Source organism: Sciurus vulgaris (assembly GCF_902686455.1).
Source record: "Sciurus vulgaris genome assembly, chromosome: X".
In the NCBI taxonomy this organism is placed as follows: domain Eukaryota; kingdom Metazoa; phylum Chordata; class Mammalia; order Rodentia; family Sciuridae; genus Sciurus; species Sciurus vulgaris.
The window spans coordinates 85,999,674-86,011,981 of record NC_136471.1 but is presented as its reverse complement, the minus strand read 5'-3'; the positions used below and the strand labels follow the sequence as shown (position 1 = coordinate 86,011,981).

Here is a 12,308-nt window from a genome sequence, read left to right as displayed (position 1 = left end):
ACTAACTGAAGTGGGTTAAGAATCTGAACAGGCCGGTGTGAATTAACTAAGGGACTAAGCCTAGAGAGGTTGTGTTTGTGGACAGCAGAGTGTGTGGAGGATTGTCTGTCCTGCCCCAAGGGTAGAATTCCTGGGAGGCTCTGGTGATCTACACTCCCAGCTGAGATCAACATCTGTCTGACCCTAGGGATGTGTGAATCTAATCTCTCCAGATCAGATACCACTCTTCAAAGCCCCTAAGGCATGATTAGACCTAAGTCCCAGTCACCTGAATTGCCCCGATAGAAGTATATAGCACTGGGAGTAACACTGATCTGGTCTGTGCGGACAAAATTCCAATTGCCAGTACTTCCCATTCCATCATGCCTTATACAGGCAAGAAGGGCAGCTGAGGGTTATTTCAACCAGCTTCAGCCCTAAGCCACTCCACCTGGCAGTTCAGTGAGCAACACAAAAAAGGAAGAGTTTAATAACCCCTATGCCTTGCTCTCTCTCTTTCAGGACATAGCCCAAGAAGAAATGGGAAGAAGGACAATTGTACATAGGCATTATCCATCCATTCTCATCAGCTGTTTTGAGCACTTCAAGGAAGATGATTCCTTTATTTTGCAATAAGAACATTTTTCCTTTTTTTTGTTTTTTTTGCCATGTTGACTGGTTCATGGATATACATATACACATTTATTGATTTATTTTCATTTTTAGCATTTATTTTTTTGGGGGAGGGGGCAGTGCTGGGGATTTGAACCCAGGGCCCTGTGCTTGCAAGGCAAGCACACTACCAACTGAGCTATATCCCCAGCCCCTCATTTTTAGCATTTTTAAATGTAGCTATTTTTCCTTGCCATATCTTTTGAGGGTAAGGGCTTATGGTTTGTTTATTTTGACTTAGTTTTGACTTTGTTTACTTCTCTCGTTTTTCTTTGTCTCCTTTCTAATGGTACTAACAGACAAATTTTCTTGTTCTTACATTCTCTTGCCCTTTACTCTGTTTTTCCTATTTTTTTCCTCCTTCTTTATGCCATCACCTGTTACATCTTTTCTGCATTCTCTGTTTACTTTTTGAACGTTGTAAACTCTTTTACCTTCATATCACATGTTCCTTTCTCTTATTGTATTTTTATTATCTTTTAAAACTAATTATCTTACATAACTCCTGCCCACACCATCCATGTTGCTGAATTACTACTGCTATGGATGGCTTAGTTGACATCTGTTGTTTGCTTTAACATCAGATCTAGTTCATAGTTACTTATTGTTTTTACTGAAGTCATTTGCTGACCACACTATTCCTGTCTTTTTGTGGTAATGTTTTAGATCTCATAGTAGGAACCAGTTGTTTGTTTTAATGCTATATATTGCTTACATAGGTTGTTTCTATTGTTTCTCCCTATCCTGTGAGGTTCTGGGGACCTACACGGATACTGCAAGTTTATAGGGTAGAGACACTGCTACTGAAATAAACTCATCCAAAATATGGTGCACCTTGTTCCACACACAAATTAATGACATTCAAACTGCAGCAATTCTGTAATACAAACCAACAATGAGGCCTCAAGTAGGAATGGCAAGGGGTGGGTCCTCAGGTCCCAGTTACAGATATTCACTGCTACAACAAAAACAGAAGGAAGTAACACAATGGCTGTGGATATCAGACCTACAAAGAGGTCTCAATTTAGATCACTCTAGGATACTTTGGGAAGCAAACGTGCCCTAAAAGAACCCACACATAAAAGTGCAAGAGAAATACATCCAAACAGATACATCAAACCCAACCCAGGAATATGAGTAATATAACAAATCAAGGTACACAAAATCTCCTAAAGTTAATAATTCACCAACAACTGATCCCAAAGATATTGAAGTGAACTTTGAAAAAGAAATAAAAAAAATCAGAGTTCACAAATGAAAAAAATCTAATTTGAAGAGTAGCTAAGTAAATGAGAAATAGGAACAAATTAAATATTACAAGTAAATCAATAAAGCAGGAACTAATAAACATTTCTCTAAAACATTATTGAATGTAAATGGTCTCAACTCTCCAATTCAAAGACACAGGCTTGAAAGTGCATTGAAAAACAAGACCCAATTTTATTTTGTTTGCAAGATACTCAACTTACAGGCAAAGACAGACATGGGGTGAAAGATGAAGACTGGAAATTGATATGCCATGTGAGCAGAGCCCCAAGATAAGCAGGAGTAACTACTGTCGTAACTACCAAACCATATTTCAAACTAAAATTATTTAGAAGAGATAAAGAAACTCACTTCATATTGGTAAAGGGAAGAATCCAATAAGAAGATACAAAAAGTAATAAATATGCATGCCCCAAACATGGGTGCAACTAATTACATAAAAGAGGCATTACCTGCATTAAAGCCACAGATAGACCCCAGTACAAAAATACTGGGTAATTTCAACACACCTCTTTCATCATTAGATAGGTCATCCAAACATAAACTCAGTAAAAACTCTTTGAAGGCCAAGCTTAGTGGCGAATGCCTGTAATCCCAGGAGCTTGGGCAGCTGAGGCAGGAGCACTTTGAGTTCAAAGCCAGCCTCAGCAACTTAGTGATGCCTTAGCAACTCAGCAAGACCATGTTTCTAAATAAAATAAAAAGGGATGGGGATATGACTCAGTGTTTAAGTACCTCTGGGTTCAATGCCCATACCATTAAAAAAAGGTCTTTTGGGATCTGAGAAATATAAATCAAGGGGCTCACGGTCCTGTGGGGGCAGTGACTTGGGGCGTGGGACAGGGTGCCCTCAGTCATGGAAATTCAGTTATCAGAATTGTCTCCAGAAGAAAGAATCTGACAAACCAGTAACAATGGAAGAAATTGGGAAAGTTGCCAAAAAGCTATCATCCCTCACACCACAAGGCTCAGCTGGTGTCAAAGGTTAAAAAAAAAATCCTTCATGAAGAAGGAAGATATTAAGCAACATGATGGATTCAGAAGCTCATGAAAAGAGGCCACCAACCCTTACATCAAAACAAGATATCTCCCTTCACATCACAAATGTCAGTGAGATGAAACATTACTTGTGTGACTGCTGCGCAACTTTCAACAACATACCCATCATGTTTCCCATTCAGAAGATCCTGTTTTCACAGCAGCTCTAAGGAATAAAAACCTGCGATGTGGTGCTTCAGTTGAGGAGGGATGGATTTAGACACTTGTATAGTGGGATTCTTCCTTCATTAATGTAGAAAACAACCACCCTGGCACTTATGTTTGGTCTGTATGAGAATTTGTCTTGCCTTCTCCAAAAGCACATCAGTGCCCCAGAGTTTGCAACCTGTGGCATGGCGGCAGTACTTGCAGGGACAACAGAAGCCATTTTCACTCCATTGGAAAGAGTTCAGACATTGCTTCAAGACCACAAGCATCATGACAAGTTCACAAACACTTATCAGGCTTTCAGGGTATTGAAATTTCATGGAATTTGGAGAGTATTATCGAAGTTTGGTGCCCATTCTTTTCCGCGATGGATTCAGCAACGTCCTTTTCTTTGGTCTTTGAGGTCCCATTAAGGAGCACCTGCCTACTGCAATGACTCACAGTGCTCATTTTGTCAATGACTTTATCTGTGGAGGTCTATTGGGTGCCATTTTGGGATTCTTGTTTTTTCCAGTTAATGTTGTAAAAACTCACATACAATTTCAGATTGGTGGGAAATTTCAGTCTTTCCCCAAGGTTTTCAAAACAATCTGGCTGGAACAGGAAACTGACAAATATTTTCAGAGGTGTCCATCTGAATTACCATGGATCTCTCATCTCTTGGGGCATAATCAATGCTACTTACGAGTTCTTGTTAAAGGTTATATGAGAAGAGTCATTGGTGAAGTGCCATACATCAACTAAATAGACCTAAGAATATAGGTTGCCTTTATTACTAATTGGCTCAATATAAGTTGGTGCCACTAATGAATTATGGGCAAAATTAATTTCCTTAAGCCTCAACAAAAATAAAACAATAAAAAGTGGGCTGGGGATATAGCTCAGTTGGTAGAGTGCTGGCCTCGCAAGCACAAGGCTCTGGGTTCAATCCCCAGCACTGCAAAATAAATAAATAAATAAATAAATAAATAAATAAAATAAAAAGTTTCAGTAGAAAAAATATACATAAATCAAGTGGATTTAATAGACATGAATAGAACATTTTATTTAACAACAGGTAAATACAATTTTTACTCAGCAGCTCATGGAACTTTCTCCAAAATATACCATATTTTAGGCTAAAACCCTTAGAAAATATGAAAAATGATATAATTCCTTGCATCTTATCAGATAATAACAGAATGAAATTAGAAATCAACATGACCAAACTAATAGAAACTATATGAACACATGGAGATTGAACAATATCTTTTTAAAATTTTTTATTAATTTTAGTGTTTCTCTTTTTAGTTATACATGATAGTAGAGTCCATTTTGATATAATTATTCAAGCATGATATATATGGATGTACACAGTAGTGAAATTCATTATGGTGCATTCATATATATACATAGGAAAATTATGTCAGTTTCATTCCACTGTCTTTCCTTTTCTTATCCCTCCTCTTTTCCCTTTTTTCCCCTTTTTCTAACAGACTGACCTTCTAGTCCCAACCATATCATTGGTTTGCTTCCACATATCAGGGAAAACATCAAACCTTTGGGTTTTCTAGATGAACCACATACTTTTGAATGATGAAGGGGTTATAGAAGAAATCATGGAGAAAAGTTTTAAAATTTTTAGACTCAAATGAGAATAATGATACAAAATAGCAGAACCTCTGGAAATTAAAGACAGTTCTAAGAGCAAATTTTATAGCTATGAGTACCTATATAAGAAAATAAGAAAGATCCCAAATAAACCACCTAATGATGCATTTCAAGTCCCTTAAAAAAGATACATTGAAGAAAAGATAGCCTTTTTCTCAAATGGCGCTGTGAAAAAGGTTATCCATATGTACAAGAATTAGAATATATCCTTACCTTTTGCCCTGAACAAAAATCAACTAAAAATGGATCAAAGATCTAGAAATTAGACCTGAAACTACTAGAATGAAATGTAGGGTCAACACTCTTAACACATAGACACAGGCAACAACTTTCTCAATAGAATCTCTAAAGCTCAGAAATTAATGCAAAGGTTTAATAAATGGTACACCATAAAATTAAAAAGGTTCTGCAGAGCAAAGGAAAAAATTGAGAATAAATATATAAAAAACTCAGAAAACTTAACACCAAAAGATAACCTAATTAATAAATGGGCCAAATAGATACTTCTCAGAAGAAGAAATATAAATGGCAACAATTATATGAAAAAATATGTTCAACATCATTAGAAATTAGGAACATACAAATCAAAACTACACTGATATTTTGTCTTACTCCAGTCAGAATAGCAGCTGTCAAGAGCACAAACAATAATAAATGTTGGAGCATATGTGAAGAAAAAGGAACACTTTTTACTGTTGGTGGGATTTTAAATTAGTACAACCACTATGGAAATCACTATGGAGGGTCTTCAAAATACTAGGCATGAAACCACCATATGACCAAGCTATACCTCCTCATTATTTATGCTAAATAATTAAAATCATCATACTATAGCGGTACATGCCTACCTGTGTTTATAGTAGCACAACTCACAATAACCAAACTACAGAACCAGCCTAGGTGTTCCTCAATGAGTGAATGAAATTTTCTTCAGCCATAAAGAAAAATGAAATTATGTCATTTACAGAAAAATGGATGGAACTAGAGACCATTGTTGTTAAGTGAAATAGGCCAGACTCAGAAGGTCAAGTGTCATATGTTCTCTCGCAAACATGGAATCTAGAGAGAAAACAGAAAAGAAAGGAGAGGGATAGGGGGTGATTGCATAAAAAGCAAAGGGAGAGTAGTATAACAGAGGAAAGGGATGGGAGGTTATGGGAGGATGGGAGAATGTGGGGACATGCTGGGGAGGAATATGACCATATCGTGATATCACATGCATGTATATGTAACAACAAATCCCAACATTATGTACAACTGTAATGTACCAATAAAAAATATAGAAAAAAACAGTGTTAAGCTATAATTAATGTGCCATTAAATTTACCCATTTATTTTCTTATTGGTTCTTTTTAGTTGTACATGACAATAGAATTCATTTGGACATAATTATAAAGCATAGAATATAATTTGTTCTGATTCAGTTCCCAGTAATTTATTCTCTCCCCTCCCCCTTCTCCAACCAATCTCCTCCCTCCACTCCATTGATCCCTCTGCCATCTACACATGGTTTTTAACTTTTTAAAAAGTTAGTGTCTTGTGAATTTATATGATGGTGAGATACACTGTTATTATTCACATGTGCACATAGAAATGTTAGGTCATTCATGGATCCAACAGATATACACAGAACATTTCATCCAATAGCAGCAGAATACATATTATTCTCAAGCACATATACGTTGGGTCAGAAAAATCTTAACAAATGTGAGAATACTGAAATCATATCAAGTATGCTTTCTGTCCACAGTGGCATAAAACTAGAAATCAGCAATTGAAGGAATTTTGGAAGAATTCACAAATATGTGTAAATTAAAAAACATATTTCTGAATAACAAATAGGTCAAAGAATAAATCAAAAGTTTAATAAAAAGTATCTCAAAGTAAACAAAAGTGGAAATACAACATAACAAAATTTATGGGATGCTGGAAACACAGTTCTAAGAGGGAAGGTTACAGTAAAATACCTACATTGAAAAAGAAGATAACTGGGTATTATGTTTCACACCTGTAATTCCAGCTACTTCTGAGGGTGTGGCAGGAAGATTATAAATTCAAGGCCAGCCTCAGCAATTTTGTAAGACCGTCAGCCACTTAGAAAGATCCTGTCTCAAATTTTTTTTAAAAGTTAAAAAGGACTGAGGACTGGGGATATAGCTCAGTGGTAATGTGCTCCTGGGTTCAATCTCTAGTGCCAAAAGAAGGACGAGGAAGAGGGGGAGGAGGAGGAGGAAGGGGAGGAGAAGGAGACTGGTCTCAAACAAGTAGCCTAGCTTTGCACCCCAAGGAACTAGAAAAAGAAAGCTAAGCCAAATATCAGAGAAGGAAACAAACAAAAATACAGCTGAAATAAAGAAAAGACTAAAAAGATAATAGAAAAGTTTAATAAAAGTAAAAATTGTCCACTTATTGGGGAAAACATTCAGCCTTTAGTATTTTGGGATCGGCTCATTTCACTTAGCATGATTTTCTCTAATTCCATCCATTTATTTGCAAATGCCATAATATTCTTCTTCTTTATGGCTGAATAATTTTCCATTGTGTATATATACCACAGTTTCTTTATCCATTCATCTGTTGAAGGGCATCTAGGGGGGTATGAAAAATGATGGAATGAGACAGATCATTACCCTATGTACATGTATGATTACACGAATGGTATGAATCTACATCATGTACAACTGTAGAAATGAATTGATGCACCCCACTTGCCTACAATGAATCAAAATGCAGTCTGTAAAAAATTTAAAAATAAATAATTTTTTAAAAAGTAAAAGTTGGTTTTCTGAAAACATCAACAAAATTTATAACTCTTTAGCTAGATAATCAAGAAAAAAGAAGAGAGGATTCAAATAAATAATATTATAAATGAAAGAGGAAATATTTCATTGGAGACAACAGAAATATAGAAGACCATACAAAACTACTGTGAAAAATCATAAACTAACAAACTGGATACATTTCAGTAAATGGATAAATTCCTAGAGACATATCATCTACAAAAACTGAATCATAAAGAAAGAGAAAATCTAAACAAAATCAATAATGAGAAACAATGAATACACAATCAAAAACTCAACAACATCAACAAAGTCTAAGATCATATGGTTTCATGAGCAAATTATACCAAACTTTTAAAGAAATAATGAAATTAATGCCAATCTTTCTGAAACTTTTGCAAAAAAATTCAGAAGAGGAAATACTTTCAAACACATTTTACAAGGCCAGAATCACTGTCATAGCAATGACAGATAAGGATAATTTTTAAAAGAAAAGTAAATTACAAGTCAATGTTACTGATGAACACAGATGCAAAAATTCTCAAGAAAATACTAGCAAGACAAATTCAACAACAAATTGATCATAAATGATCAATTGGGATTTATCTTTGTGATGCAATGATACATACACAAAATAACTCAGGTGATACAATACATTAAGAGAAAGAAGGGTAAAAAACATATTATTTTCTCAACAGTAGGAGAAAAAAGCATTTGAAGAATCTCAACATCTTTTCATGATAAAAATTGTCAACAGATAATTAAGGAATGTACCTCAATCTAATAAAGGCCATATAGGATATGCCCATAGCTGCCATCATATTCAGTGATGAAAAGCTGAAAACTTCTCCTTTAAGATCAAGATCAAGACAAGGATGCCCACTGTTACCACTTGCATTCAATTATGCAGGAGAAAGATATAAAAAGTACCCAAACTGGAAAGAAAAATATTCAATTGTCCTGTTTTCAGATTACAGGACCTTGTAAATAGAAAACTCTACAGGACTCCACCAAAAACTGTTATTCAGAGAAGTTGCAGGATACAAAATCAATACATAAAAGCCAGTTGTCTAAGTACTAAAGATGAACTACTCAAAAATTAACTAAGAAAATGATCCCATTTACAATATCATGGAAAAATACTTAAGAAATAAATTCAACCAAGGTGATCTGAACACTGAAAGCTCTAAGACATTTGTGAAAGAAACTGAAAAAACACACAAATAATAGAAAAATAACCCAAATTCAAGAATGAAAAATATTAATATTGTTAAAATGTCAGTATTACCCAAAGCGATCTACAAATTCAATGTGCATGCTATCAAAATTCCAATAGCATTCTCTCAAGAAATAGAAAAAAAATCTTGAAATTGTGAAATCAATTTTCAGAGAAAGAAAAATATCTGGAGTCACACCACTCCCTACTTTGAAAAGAATTTATAGGGTTTCAAGATGGTGGCCTAGAGGGTGGCTGCATTTCATGTTGCTCCAGGACTCAGGATTCAAAAGAGGAGATATTGAGAAACTTGGGACCAACTCAAAGCAGCCGGGTGAGTCTCTCCCGTTGGGGAGGTGTCCCAGATGGGACGGTAGTCCTGGAACACAGGGAACTTAGTGAAGTAGAGCTGCCGGTGAGACACCCCTCCCCCCGCTGGAGCAGTGAACTCGGACAGCTGGGAGCATCGTAAAGGAGGCCGCTCACCACAGCGCTGGGACTCGGAGCAACCACTGGGGCTCCGGCAGCTGCCCAGGGGAGGAGCGGCAAGGAGAGCTGTGTGGACTCAGAACACCGGGGCCTGCCCTGAGGAGGAGGAGGAGGAGCATGGCCACTTGGATTCGGAGTGACTACACCAGAGCTACAGGCGGTTGCCAGAGGAGGAGCTGCGTGGCGAGCTGTTTGGACTCAGAGCGACCACTTCTGAACACTGGGGCCTGCCCTGAGGAGGAGGAGGAGGAGGAGTGTGGCAGGTTGTTTGGACTCGCAGTGACTGCATTAGAGCTCCAGGCGGCTGCTCAGAGGAGGAGGCGATTGGTGAGTTGTTTGGACTTAAAGCAACCACTCCTGAACACAGGGAGGCTGCCTTAAGGAGAAGCGTGGTGGCTCCCTTGGTCTCAAGTGGCCGCACCAGAGCTCCGGGCTGCTGCCCAGAGGACATATGCAGCGGGTCACGTGGATTCAGAGCGACTCAGAGCGACCGCTCCTGAACACCCCGGGGGTTACCTGGAGGAGGAGGAGGAACGGGGAGGGTCACTTCAACTCGGAGTGATTGCCCAGGGCTACGGGCAGTTGGTGGGAGAAGGAGGCATGCAGTGAGTTGCTTGGACTCCTAGTGACCGCACCAGAATACTGGGCAGCTGTCTGAAGGAAGAGGCGTGCGACGGTTCTCTGGGACTCAGAGCGATTGTACGGGGACCCAGGTGGCTGCTCAGAGGAGGGGCCGCATAGCAAGGTGATTAGGTGGAGAGCAGGGTCCCAGGATCTAGGAGGCTTCTTCGTGGAAGAGCCGCACAGAGACACTCTTAGGGGCGGAGTGAAGGTTCCAGGATTGCGGGCAGATTCTCTGAGGAAGGGCAGCCTAAGGAGATTCATCTGCACAGGGTGAGGCTCCCAGGCCGAGGAGGTAGGGCCGGGCCCCTGGGAACTTTGCAGAGGAAGGCAGCCCAGCCCAGGCGATAGCTGTATATTGAGGGGAGCCTCTAGGAGGGAACTGACCAGCGAGACCTCCCCACTGGGTGAATCTTCCCTGCTGGGTGAGGTTGCCCCACAAGGACGGTAAAACCAGAGACACAGGCCCAAACAGGCCTTGCCTCAGCCTGCAGCCTAGTTCCCCTTTGGATGACCATTGGTCAACAAGTGGAGGCACCTCTGCCCACTAGCAGGGAATATACCCCACCTGAAGGCCATCACTCGAGAGAGGAAGCTTCCTTGTGGAGCACCGCATTATCAACTTCCTCCAAGACTTCAGCCTACTGAAGGCTAAGAGGGGATACATATAGAAATCTTCAGGGACATTGTAAGTCAATAGAGGAAATCTGCAATATCTCAGCGGTCCACTGATACCTGAACAATATGAGAAAACAAGGAAAGAAAATGCTGCAAACAAATCTAGATGTTACATCAATAAAACCCAATGACAGCATGGCAGAAGAAATGACAGAAAAGGAGTTCAGAATGTACATAATTAAACTGATCAGGAAGCAAACGATGAGATGAAAGAGCAAATGCACGTACTGAATGATGAGATGAAAGAGCCAATGCAGGCATTGAATGATCACACCAATCCACAGATAAAAGAGCAAATACAGGAAGCACAAGATCATTTCAATAAAGAGTTAGAGATATTGAAAAAAAACCAAACAGAAATCCTTGACATGAAGGAAACAATAAACCAAATTAAGAACTCCATAGAAAGCATATCCAGTAGGATAGAACACCTGGAAGACAGAACCTCAGACATTGAAGACAATATATTTAACCTTGAAAACAAAGTTGAACAAACAGAGAAGATGGTAAGAAATCATGAACAGAATCTACAAGAATTAAGGGATATCATGAAAAGGCCAAATTTAAGAATTATTGGGATTGAGGAAGGCTTAGAGAAAGAAACCAAAGGAATGAACAAGCTATTCAATGAAATAATATCAGAAAATTTCCCAAATCTGAAGAATGAAATGGAAAATCAAGTTCAAGAGGCTTATAGGACTCCAAATACACAAAATTACAACAGACCCACACCAAGGCACATTATAATGAAAATGCCTAACATACAAAATAAAGACAGAATATTAAAGGCTGTGAGAGAAAAGAACCAAATTACATTCAGGGGGAAACCAATACAGATATCACCAGATTTTTCAATCGAGACCCTAAAAGCTAGAAGGGCCTGGAACAACATTTTTCAAGCCCTGAAAGAAAATGGATGCCAACCAAGAATCTTATACACAGCAAAACTTACCTTCAAATTTGACGATGAAATAAAATCCTTCCATGATAAACAAAAGCTAAAAGAATTTACAAAAACAAAGCCAGCATTACAGAATATTCTCAACAAAATATTCCATGAGGAAGAGATGAAAAACAAAGAAGCAAATCAGCAAAGGGAGGAATTAGCCTAAAGGAATTGTCAAATAAAGGAGGAACCAAGTCGTGTCAAACAAACAAATAAATAAATAAATAAATAAATAAAATTTTATAAATGAACCAAATGACCGGGAAACCAAATCATATCTCAATAATAACCCTGACTGTTAATGGCCTGAATTCATCAATCAAAAGACATAGACTGGCAGATTGGATTAAAAAGAAAGATCCAACAATATGTTGCCTACAAGAGACTCACCTCATAGAAAAAGATACCCATAGACTAAAGGTGAAAGGATGGGGAAATCCATACCATGCACATGGACTCAGCAAAAAAGCTGGGGTATCCACCTCATTGCAGACAATGTGGACATCAAGCCAAAGTTAGTCAGAAGGGATAAAGAAGGTCATTTCATACTGCTTAAAGGAAGCATAAATCAGCAAGATATAACAATCATAAACATCTATGCCCCAAACAGTGGCTCATCCATGTATGTCAAACAAATCCTTCTCAATTTCAGAAACAATAGACCATAACAGAATAATACTAGGTGATGTTAACACGCCTCTCTCACCACTGGACAGATCTTCCAGACAAAAATTGAACAAAGAAACCATAGATCTCAATAACACAATCAATAATTTAGACTTAACGGACATTTATAGAATATACC

General features: G+C 38.1%; 1 long non-coding RNA gene and 1 pseudogene across 2 annotated transcripts in view; both read left to right on the top strand.

Annotated features, from left to right (window-relative positions):
* Positions 1–12,308, top strand: part of LOC306651493 — a 543,249-nt gene that overhangs the window by 502,711 nt on the left and 28,230 nt on the right. The gene's annotated exons all lie outside the window — the stretch shown is intronic.
* On the top strand, positions 2,832–3,832 carry LOC306650639 (mitochondrial nicotinamide adenine dinucleotide transporter SLC25A51-like; annotated as a pseudogene). Its single transcript has one exon. The product of its transcript is annotated as a mitochondrial nicotinamide adenine dinucleotide transporter SLC25A51-like (transcript).